At 44.3% G+C, this 11,716-nt stretch overlaps 1 long non-coding RNA gene across 1 annotated transcript; it reads left to right on the forward strand.

Moving 5' to 3' along the window:
• Window positions 1–274: 274 nt before the first annotated feature.
• On the forward strand, window positions 275–3,119 carry LOC112694743 (uncharacterized). The gene is made up of 2 exons (NR_157355.1): window positions 275–1,848; window positions 2,895–3,119. It is a non-coding gene; the product is annotated as an uncharacterized lncRNA (long non-coding RNA).
• The last annotated feature ends 8,597 nt before the right edge of the window (window positions 3,120–11,716 follow it).

Genomic DNA, 11,716 nt, shown 5'->3' on the forward strand with positions numbered 1-11,716 from the left:
GACCGCAGATAAATTTATCGTGTCTTGAATCAAATCAAACCATGTCGCAAGTACTGTCGACCCTTTAGTTGTCGCTAAAAATCTCGATCCAAGAATATCTGTTGTTTTCGGTAAAAAAAAGAAAGAAACAAAAAAATCTGCAGTCGTCGTTATCCCCCTCTCTCCCACTTGATATTTTTTCAACCGATCCTCATCCTCCACACCACTTGCCCTCAGATTTTTTTCACTGGCTGCAGTTGTTCTTTTATCCTCCCGTCGTTGATTTATTTTTCTGAAATCTGAACCGCGTCTGCTCTCTCTCTGCTTCGTCTCCCTCCCGGCGCCCTGCGTCTCCTACGGCGCGCACCCCTCCCCTGCACGCTCCATCTCTCACGCGCTGCCGCCCTAGTTCCTGATCCCTGGCCACCGTGGAGCTTCCCCATCGCCCCTGGCTCGGATCCAGCGCCCGAGCGACCTACCTTCGGCTTCTGCGCGCCGGATTTGGAGCTCCAGCCATGGCGCTTCGCTTCCCCCAGCAGCACTCTCCTCCTCTACTCCAACCATAGCCGCGCCCCTCAGCTCACCCTCCAGCGTCGTGACTTCCAGCGCTCGGCCTCCAGCTCCTACGCGCGCAGGAGCCTTATCCTCCATGCGCCGTCGCCCTCCTCTGGTGTTCGCTCGCCCCGGCCTCTGTTCCTCCAACTCGGCGCCCAGCTCCCTCTCTCTTGGCCATGGCTGCCGTGTCGAGGTCCCTTCCCCGCGAGCTCCCCTGCTCCCTCGCGGCGACCTTCCCTCTGCCATCTCCTGGTGCCGCGCCCCTACTCTGCTCTCTGTTCGGCCATGGCCGCCGTGCCAAGGCCTCCTTCCCCGCGCGCAGCTTTTCCTCTACTCCTCCCGGCTCCTAGCGCTCTCGTCCTGTCTCCCTGCTCGCCAGACGTGTGTGATCAAAGACGTCAACCGGAAACCGTCGTCGTGCTTCCGACTATCTCGTCGAATTAGTCAGGGTAAGCAAATTTGTTATTCGTGCTAGTGGATTGATGAATGGTCTGACTAGGTATATTAATCGTGATAATTATGTGGTGTGTCGGATTGCTAATTCGGTTATTAGTTTGATGAAGGGAACGGTAGGTATACTATTTATTAGGATGCCCAAGTCATCTACAGTGATTTGGTCGATGTTGTGTGGAGAAAGAGGTCGCAATAGGTCCCAGTGCTTGCGGGATTGTAGGTGTTAAAAATGTGATGTTTTATTAATATATATGTGATACACAGGTTAACCGGGAAATTAGTTTAGAAATTTAATGAAAGTTCTTCTATCAAATTTTATAAGTGTTAGGTGTCCAAGAATTTTGAAGTTAAAGTTTTAAGTCGTTTAGTGTGCTCTCTAAACTAGGTATGATATTCTATGTGTGTTGGTCGATTTCATGATTTGAATGGATGTTGATTGCTACTTCGAATATTTAGGATCAAGTAACATCGATATATCTGTTTCAACCAAAATCTAGGGTCTGTCTGATAAGTAATGCGTATAAACAATTTAGGTCTTTTAGTTCTAAAGTTATAATTGGTATATTGTATACAATATGCTTGGTTATAAGTGTTTCATCCTTTTTAGTGTAAATTATCTATCTTGTACTATTTATACTCGTGCTCATACATGTGCATCGTGCATCCCATGAGGTACGTTAATTGATCGCGTGATGCGGAAGACGAGCCAAGTTGACCTCAAGATGGTGCTAGGAGTGGACATCTCCGCAAGACGACGTCGTCAGTCGGATGAATCTGAAGATGGATAATTGAACGAGTACCAAGACAAAGGCTGCTCGTCAAGAGAACATCGTCTAACAACACTAACCTAGTGTTACTCAGGCAAGCCCCGATGCATTTGCCACCTTCTTGCTATTTTAAAATATTTATCACCTTGTTTGATGCATTAGGTGATAGGAGTTGTGTGCTAAACCGTTGATGCATTTCCTTCCTTGAAAATTGATTACCCTTCCTTGATACCCATTTTGAAAAGAATTTTATGATGCTTAGCCTTGCTTTAGCAAACAAAAATGTTTTGTTTTAAAACAAAAGTGATGCTTCAGTGGGTGGGAAGTTTTCAAAAATAAAACTTGATGGTGGATCCATCACGGCCATAATGGGTTCAACATTGGAAAAGATGTACCTCTGCCAGGTACCAAACTTTGGGTTTAAATAATAAAGCTGAGACCGGGCGGTTGACTTGCACGAGAAGGGAGTCTCGGTGTAATGTCTCCGTCTGATTCGATTAAGGACCGGGTCGATGTGGGCCTGCTGACCGAGGACCCTTTAACTGGTCACATGCCTCGTCATGGGTAAGCTTTGCCTCGGGCAGACTAATACTAGAATAAGACAACACGCAATGGGAGTGGAGAGATGGCGAGAGTAGCGTGTACCCTCTGTGGCAAGAGGCTAGACGATGGTGTATATGTGCTCTCGGTTGGCATGAACTTGATCTGGTCTTAAGAACCCCGGTGGCGAGTTGACATATGCAAGGGTTAAGTGCTACATATGTCGTGTGATTGAGATCCCCAGCTGGGTATTAATTGATTCAGACCGCCGTTACTTCTCGGACATGAAGACTTGGTCACTGACTTACACGTAGCAATCCAGTGAACTGATGGGTTGATAAAAGACGACTAGTGCAGGCCAAGTGTTTGAACTAGGGTAGAAAGAACTCTAGATGCAGGTAACTCTACTTAACATGACAATAAAACTGGATTTTTAACGATCCATTATTTGTAAGCATTTCTGCAAAATGAGTCTTTGATTCTTGTTGAACCATACCTTGAATCCTTTTGAAACCAGCATACACTTGAGAGTCTTTTCTTTAGTCGGGTAAGTCTTGCTGAGTACTTGCGTACTTAGGGTTTTACCCATTGTTGCTGCAGGTTACGAGTCATTTTGATTGTGAATGGTGTTAAGCGCCGGTGGGCACGACCTTCTTATAAGTCTAAGTACTTCTTCTATACTTCTTATTGAGGATGGTCACTTGAGCTAGCATATATTTTAAACATATAAATGTTTATACATTCAAAACATAGTGCAATTACTCCGATCATGTACCATGTAAACTTGATGTAACTTGTAAAATTTGGTAATAAGATTTCCACTGCAAATTGTTGGTGTGTGATTTGTGTTTACTTAATCCTGCGGTCCTGGTTATAAGTGGTTTATCTGAGGTCCCTGGGACACTCGGACAGATCCTATTAAGTTATCTGGTGCACATGCATAGCCGTCTGAGGTCTTTGAGACAAGGGCAGGTGCATGTGGGCCCATTAACTTGGGAGGTTCTGCCACAACTTTCTCAGTTTGCCCATCAGTTTGAGGATGGTAGGCCGAGCTAAAATTTAGTCTTGTATCCAAGCATTCATGTAACTTCTGCCAAAATCGAGAAGTAAACTGGGAGCCTCGGTCTGACACAATCTTCTTAGGCACTCCGTGTAGACAAACTATCTGAGCCATGTACAACTCTGTTAGCCTAGCACCCGAATATGTGGTCTTCACTGGGATAAAGTGGGCCACCTTAGTGAGTCTGTCCACAATTACCCAAATAGAATCATACCCAGTAGTTGTGCAGGGTAGACCTACAATGAAGTCCATATCAATTTCTTCCCACTTCCACTCAGGTATTTTAAGCGGGTGCAGCAAACCGGCAGGTCTCTGATGTTCAACTTTTACCCTCTAGCAAACATCACACAATGCTACATGTGACACAACATCCTTCTTTAGACCATACCACCAATACTTCTGCTTCAGGTCCTGGTACATCTTGATACTACCAGGATGGATGGAGTAAGATTAGTCATGTGCCTCCTTCAATATGGTCTCACGAAGACTATCAATCTTAGGGACACAAATCCTGTTCTTGAACTAGATTGTGCCTTGATCATCCTCTGTGAAGCATGAACCTCTACCTTCTGCCATAAGATCTCTGATTTCTTGAATCTTGACGTCACCAACCTGACCCTTACGTATTTCTTATTCTAGGGTAGGTTCCACTTCGATGGTAATCCCTTCAGTATGAGCCACTATTCCTAGATTGAGCTTCTCAAAGTCTTCTACTAACTCATCAGGTAACTGGGCGACAATAACTACATGAACATGCTCCTTCCGACTCAAGGAATCCACAACCAGATTCGCCTTGACCAGATGATAATGAATCTCCAAATCATAATCTTTGATGAGATCCAACCAACGGCGTTGCCTCAGGTTGAGATCTTTCTGAGTGAAGATATACTTTAAGATCTTATGGTCAGTGTAGACTTGGCACTTAGTCCCCATAATATAATGCCTCAAAATCTTGAGAGCATGCACTACGGCTGCCAGTTCTAAGTAATGAGTGGGGTAGTTCAACTCATGTGTTCCGCAACTGGTGAGACACGTAGGTGATGACATGTCCTTCTTGCATAACAACACAACCCAAGCCCTGGCGGCACGCATCACATTATATGTCAAATCCCTTCTGCAGATCTAGCATAACCAACACTAGGGGTGACATCAATCTAAACTTCAGTTGATTGAAACTATCTTGACATTCACGAGTCCACTTAAACTCCTTTCCCTTCTCCAATAGTGAGGTCATAGGCTTCACAATTTTTGAGAATCCCTGAATAAATCGTCGATAATACCCTGTGAGTCCCAAGAAGCTCCGGATCTCAGTAACTGAACTTGGTATCTTCCATCTCCACTATCTCTCTCACTTTAGCAGGATCCACTGATATTCCTCCATTAGAGATGATGTGTCCAAGGAATGGTACTTCGTCAAGCCAGAACTCACACTTGCTATAATTGGCATAGAGTTAATTATCCCTTAACTTATGTAGCACCAATCGTAGATGCTCCTCATGATATCTATCATTTTTGGAATAAATCAGAATGTCGTTGATGAATACCACGATGAACTTATCAAGATACTCCATGAACACCTTGTTCATCATATTCATGAAGTAGGCCGGGGCATTAGTTAAGCCAAATGACATGACCGTGAACTCATATAGACCATATCGGGTAGAGAAAGCCGTCTTGGGAATATCAGAAGGCCTAATTTTCATTTGATGATAACCCGATTTGAGTTCAATCTTAGAGAATACCCTGGCACCTCTCATTTGATCAAATAAATCTTCAATACGAGGTAAAGGGTACTAGTTCTTAATGGTGACATCATTAAGTGATCTATAATCAACACACATCTTTTGTGAACCATCCTTCTTCTGTACAAACAGAACCGGTGTTCCCCAAGGTAAGGAACTCGGACGAATGTACCCTGCCTCCTGTAACTCTGTTAGTTGTTTCTTAAGTTCTTTTAATTATTCCACTGACATCCTATATGGCCGTTTAGAAATAGGAGCGGTTGCAGGTAAGAGATCAATAACAAACTCAACTTCCCTATCTGGTGGCATTCCGGGTAACTCCTCTGGAAAGACATCTAGGAACTCTCTAACCACACGAATGTTTCTGCCCACAAATTTACCATCTACTATATATATGGCAGGTCTGGTGGAGGGGGTTATGGTAATCATGACTTCGAATCTTTCTCCTTTTGAACTGGTGAGTTCTACGGTTCCCCTAGCATAATGTATAATGGCCTCTGCTTTCCTTAACCCTGACATACCAAATATCAGATATATACTGCTCTCCTCTAATACTATAGGCATAGACCAAAATTCCCTTCCCATGATAGTCAGTGTTAATCTGTTGGTCATATAATTTGCTTCAATAGGCCCTTTAGGGGTTATTACAATCATGGGTTCTTGCATATTTTGATGTAGTAACTCATTTGTGTTGACATAGCGAGCAGAAATGAACGAATGCATAGCTTCAGAATCAAATAATATAGTTGCAGGAACTGAATTAATGTAAAACGTATCGATAGCGATATCAGCTCCATAAGCAGTAGCATCAGCACTAACTTGGTTGCAATGCTGAATCCCTTGCCAAATGCTGGAGTCCGTTGCTTGCCCTAGACATTGCTTCGAGTAGGTGTGTCGGTGATCCTCTTCAGACAAGCATTGGCGTAGTGCCCAACCTCACCACACTTGAAGCAAGTGGTGACTGTACCCTGTCCTGCAGGTCTCGCCGGGGTGCCAGTGGGGGTAGCCTAACGAGTATGTGGAGTCTGTGGAGTCGCATGTGGTTTATACTGAGCTGGTCGTTGCCCTCCTCCAGGAAGAGCTAGTGCACCCTGGGGTGGAACATAGCGAGGACGGATGCTACTGCTTCCCTGCCCCTAGGTGATAGCCTTCCTCTTCATCTCGCTTAGCTGAACACGTTTGTGTTCAATGGCTATAGCCTTGTCCAGAAGTCTCTGGAAAGATGGGAAGGTGTGAGAAACCAGCTGATACTGAAGAGGCCCAATAAGTCCCTCCATGAAATGATCCTGCTTGCTTTCATCATCAACAACCTCATCGGGAGCATACCTCGATAGCTGAATAAATTTGCGATGATTAGGTGGTTACTGACCGACTTAATCGCGATTCTTGCAAGTACTTTCTTTAGGGTGGGGTGAACCAAAATGAGTTTAGATAACTCGGTGAAACGATTTCTAAACTCAGTCTTTGATGACAAAGCAGTTACAAGTTAGTAAAACCAACTTGTTGAACTACTTTTGACATTGAGCAGGTCCTCTCAGTACCATCGGTAAGCCAAGGGTTGAGAGTTCCCATTCGCTAGCAAAAGGTCATGCATTTGGGCAGAAATCCATTTGGTCATGTTGTTCATCCGTTTCTTCATGCGAGGTGAATCATCCACTTGGTTAGGGAATATATGGATTAAATAAGAGAGAAAATGAACAAACTCCTCCATCTCAGCAGCAGGGGAAACAGATCTCCATTTTGAGAGCTAACCAGTTGTTTTCCAACACTAAAAAGCTCCAAGGCTTCACCTTTACACAAAGGATGTAAAGGGAACTTGTATGAGTAGTCACTACCAAAGTCAGGGAAAAGAGACCACACATGAAAGTGGTATGCCTGTTTGATCCAACAGAGATGATAGATGTTGCTTGATCACTTCGACAAACAACACCGAAATCGTTTCAAGGAAGAGATCTATGGAAGATAACATATTAGGATAGTTCCATAATGGATCTTGACTAGAGACCTTGATACCAGCATCCGACGAGTAGCACAGTCCTGTGTGCACATTCACAAGAGTCTCTCAGTTTGGTTGTGGCACCATAAGTCATTAACCATGACACCATCACCGAACTGGCACCAACACAGAATCCCACGTGGTAAATCTAGATTGTGCCAAGATAACACATCGATATAGTCTCATAATGGATTACAACTACTAACCGCGATACCAGCGCGTGCCGAGCAGCACAACCGTGTGTGCGCGCACAAAGAAGGCCCCCGGCTTCGTCGCGGCACCGTCGGTTTTAGTCACTGTGGCGGAACCGCCCGAATTATTCCAACTTAAGTGCCTAAGTCCCGCCTTAGAGGCTAGACCACACTTAAATAGGAATAAAACGTCAGTCCCTCAGATCTAGTCCGACGAGGCCACTAACAGGATCAAGTACCACGTACTCACTCGAAGGTGAGGCACAGAGCAAATACAATAAAACATCAAACCATACATTAAGGAGTACTTAATTTATTACAACTTCATCAGAGTTTATCAAAAGTAGTGATCATTGTTCGGAATGCAGCGGAATTTAACTAACGGTAAATAAACAGAGGGATGGGGAAGCCTGGCCCATCACTCCTCGTGCTCCTCCTCTGCCGAGGTAGGGTCCCACTCGACTGTCCAAACCGGTGGCAAGATGGACGGCCAAGACACTCTAGCAACCATGTCCTCCAGAGAACCTGTAAAATTATGCCACAAGCAAGGCTGAGTATACTAATACTCAGCTAGACTTACCTGGTGTGAGGAGTCTACTCCTCTACCTCTAGACATGCAACTGTTTGGCTGAGGGGTTTGGTTTGCCAAAAGCACTAGCTAAGTCTAAAATCAGGTTTTAGCTTTTCAAGTTTTAGTGTGATTTTCTTAAGACTAGATGTGTACCTAGCTAATCATACAGGGTATCAAGCAATTTAGCAATCAACATCTTTTGCCATACAACACATTTCCACTTATTACTCAATGTAGCAGCATGGATCAAGCAGTCTCATTAGCTGCTGTTGGGGGCCTTTGGCTTCCGAAGGTCCTCAAAAACATGATTTAACAATGTTTCTGGAGTATGATACATGAACAGGTACCTTCGGACTTAGGTCAAAACCACAGTGTGAAGAAGCACAAAGAATACGAAGAATGGCGCAGAGCCGAAGCCATTCGCAGGAAAGCTTCGGCGTGATAGCAGAAAAGGAAACCGACTTAAAAGGGAAAAGGCTATTTAAACCCCGATGGATTACCATAGAGTTATTAGCAAATGTAAAGGGCATGGGTGTAATTTTACATGGGCTGCATCCCGTGCCTATAAATAGATGAATAGTGCTCCCGTACTGTTCACGCTGACTTGGCATTTGCTTTTGCGTCACGCTTGTACTTTTTATCTGCCTTCAAGCCGAAGGTACACTTGTAATAAATTATTATTTTTATCTGTTCATAGGAATAAAATAAAAATAATGCAATAGTAAAAACATATTTGATGGTTTGTATTGTTCATATTTCATATGACCCCTTCTTCATTTTTATATGTTGTATTTACGAAGGTATGTTCTTCGTAACCTTCGTCCGAAAGCCGTTATATCCTAAGGGAAATAATGCTTCGAAGGACGAAGGACTTTAACGTTTAACATTTTTGTGTTGCCTTGTTCTTAACTCATAGCATTTGAGAACAAGTCCCCAACATTGGCGCCCACCTCCGGTGAACCCTTTTTCGACCACCTTCGGCAAGCATCGACCTTCGTCATGCCGCCAAAGAAAGCTTTAGCAACAGGGGCTGCTGCTCTACAACCGCTGGATCCGAACCAGGAGACCCTTTCTCTTCGGGAGGCCCGAAGCCAGAAGAGGAAGGCCACCAGTCCAACGCCTCAAGAGGACAACTTGGACCAAGAAATCAGGAATATGGAGATGCTGCATCAACAAGTGCAAAAGAAGAAAGAAAAGATGGCCCGGCTAGCTGACCTACAAAGGCAGATAGACGAGGCCTCTGAAGAAGTTCGTCATCTCACGCAAGATGAGCAGAACCGGAGGCCCCAGTACAGAGAGATTCACCAAGAGGGCTTCGTCAACGAGGATGACTGGTATGAGGATTTCCATCATGGAAATTTTGCTTTTGATGATGCTTCTCCTCTATCAGCAGAACTGCGGGCTACACCTTGGCCCCCGTCTTACAAACCACCTCAGCTCCCAATGTATGACGGACACTCAGATCTGAAGCAATTTCTGATGAGCTACGAAGCAACCATATCTTCATATGGTGGCAATATTGCAGTCATGGCGAAGTCCTTCGTCATGGCAGTCAAAAATGTTGCACAGACCTGGTACTCTTCTCTTCGGCCAAGAACAATCACATCGTGGCAAAAGCTGAAAGACATGCTCATCACCAGCTTTCAAGGGTTTCAGACGAAGCCGGTCACTGCTCAAGCTTTGTCCTAGTGCACCCAGGATCATGAAGAATACCTTCAGGCGTATGTCCGAAGGTTCTTACGACTGAGGGCACAGGCGCCAACGGTGCCTAATGAAATTGTTATTGAGGCCATGATTAAGGGGCTTCGGCCAGGACCTACAGCCCAATACTTTGCCAAAAAACCCCCTCAGACCTTGGAGAAACTGCTTCAGAAGATGGATGAATATATCCGAGCAGATAATGACTTTCGGCAAAGAAGGGAGGAAGCTTACAGGTTCTCCGAAATGACCAGGGGCTTCGGAGGGAGAATCCACCCTAGGCACGTCAGATCTATCCATTCTACTCAGAATGATGATAGGGGAAGTCAGCAACAAAGGCCGCAGTATTCCTCCCAGGCTTCGGGGCAGCAACAGAACTATCCGCGGCCCCCAGCTCCAAGGGGCAGAGGCGCCAGGGGCTTCGGAGGAAGGTTTGGGGATCAGCCCAGGAAAATTTACTGCCTATTCTGCGGTGAGGACAAGGGCCATACTACCAGGATGTGCCATGTTACCATTCAAAAGCAGAAAGAGAAAGCAGAAGCTACAGCCCAACAGAGCCAGTCGAAGCAGGTTATGCATACTGCTTCGTACCACTCACCATATATTCCAGAGTATGTGGGTAACCATCCTGCAGTTTCTGTTGCTTCGGCAAGCCAGCCTCAGGCATCTTGGCAACAGCCCCCACCTCCACCACCAATGCAACCCGCTTATCCCCAAGGCCAGCAGCCAGAAGGGAGCCAACACAATCACCAGCATCGAGACTTTAGGGAGCAGTCCGAAGCTCGCACAGTCAACAGTACTGTGCCAGAATCGAAGCACGTCTACTAAGATATATCCTACCTCTGAAACAACTTTTACATTTGCTACCATTTACCTTTTTAATAAAGAGCAATCATTGAAAACTTAGTTCTTTTGTTGTTTTCAATTTCTTGTAATTGCTTCGTCATTATCATAATGAATATACCTTTTTCAAGCATCGACGAAGCTCTAAAGGTCTTGACGAAGGAATGCACTGCAAGTTTTTGTCGAAGCAACAAAAGTCGTTCTTAAGGGAACGCAGCGTAAGTTTTCTCCTCAAAAGTCGTTCCAAAGGGAATGCAGAGCTTACAGCGAAAAATAAACGCTGATACCGCCAAAATAAAAGGCGAAGAAGCTCCTAAGGGAGGCTTACAGCGAAAAATAAACACTGATACCGCCGAAATAAAAGGCGAAGAAGCTCCTAAGGGAGGCTTACAGCGAAAAGTCAACGCTGATACACCAAAAAATAAACGGCAGAAAGATTGTGTGCTCCACTGGGGAATGTGTGTGGGCCTTCGGCGCAAATATCATTTTGCATGTCATTACATCATTACATCATGTGCATAGCATAGCATCATACATCATATTGCATCAATGGCACAAGAAGGGGATGCAATGTTGACCTTCGGAAAGGTAGACAATGTTGACCTACAATATTAAGCTTCAGAGATTGTTTCGAAGAAGTGCCAAGGCACAAAATAAGTTTTCAAGAAATACAGCTTCGTCACTCTGATATGAAAAGGAGATCCATTGTTCACAAAGCATAATGTTTTTTCGGAAACTGTATATTTTTACGGAATTTGGATATTCTTCACGAAGCATGAAAAATAGGGAAGGTTTTCGCCGAAGGCTAAAAAACGGTATGTACGTAAAGTTTCATGCATCGTAAAGAGTTGAATTATAAACAGCTTATATATTACATTCAAAATTATAAAATATTACACACATTGTCCAGCAAATATTACATTTCAAATGTCTTTACAATAACGGCTAATCTTCTTTTAAAACTACTTCTGCAGCTTCGTTTAATAGTTGATCAACAACTTTATCCATAATAGCTTGGGCCATTTTTATAATTTCTTCATTCTCCTTTGCTTCGGGGTCCGCCAATGGCTCGGCGGGCTCTGGGGGAGGAGATAGTGCGGCTGTGATGCAAACCATAAATAAGTTCGAAGTCATAAAATTAGAACATAAAGTCAAAAGCTATTAATTAAATACCTATTCGCCTCTCGAGATCTGCACTTTTCTCAGCGGCCTTTGCTACTTCTCTAGCATCGTGAATACCTTTTTCACTTTTTCTTATAATTTCTTGAGCCATCTCCCGACCGCCATTTTCCCAGATGTCGGTGAAATTTTTTCCACCAAC

This window comes from Zea mays, chromosome 1, assembly GCF_902167145.1.
Source record: "Zea mays cultivar B73 chromosome 1, Zm-B73-REFERENCE-NAM-5.0, whole genome shotgun sequence".
In the NCBI taxonomy this organism is placed as follows: Eukaryota; Viridiplantae; Streptophyta; class Magnoliopsida; order Poales; family Poaceae; genus Zea; species Zea mays.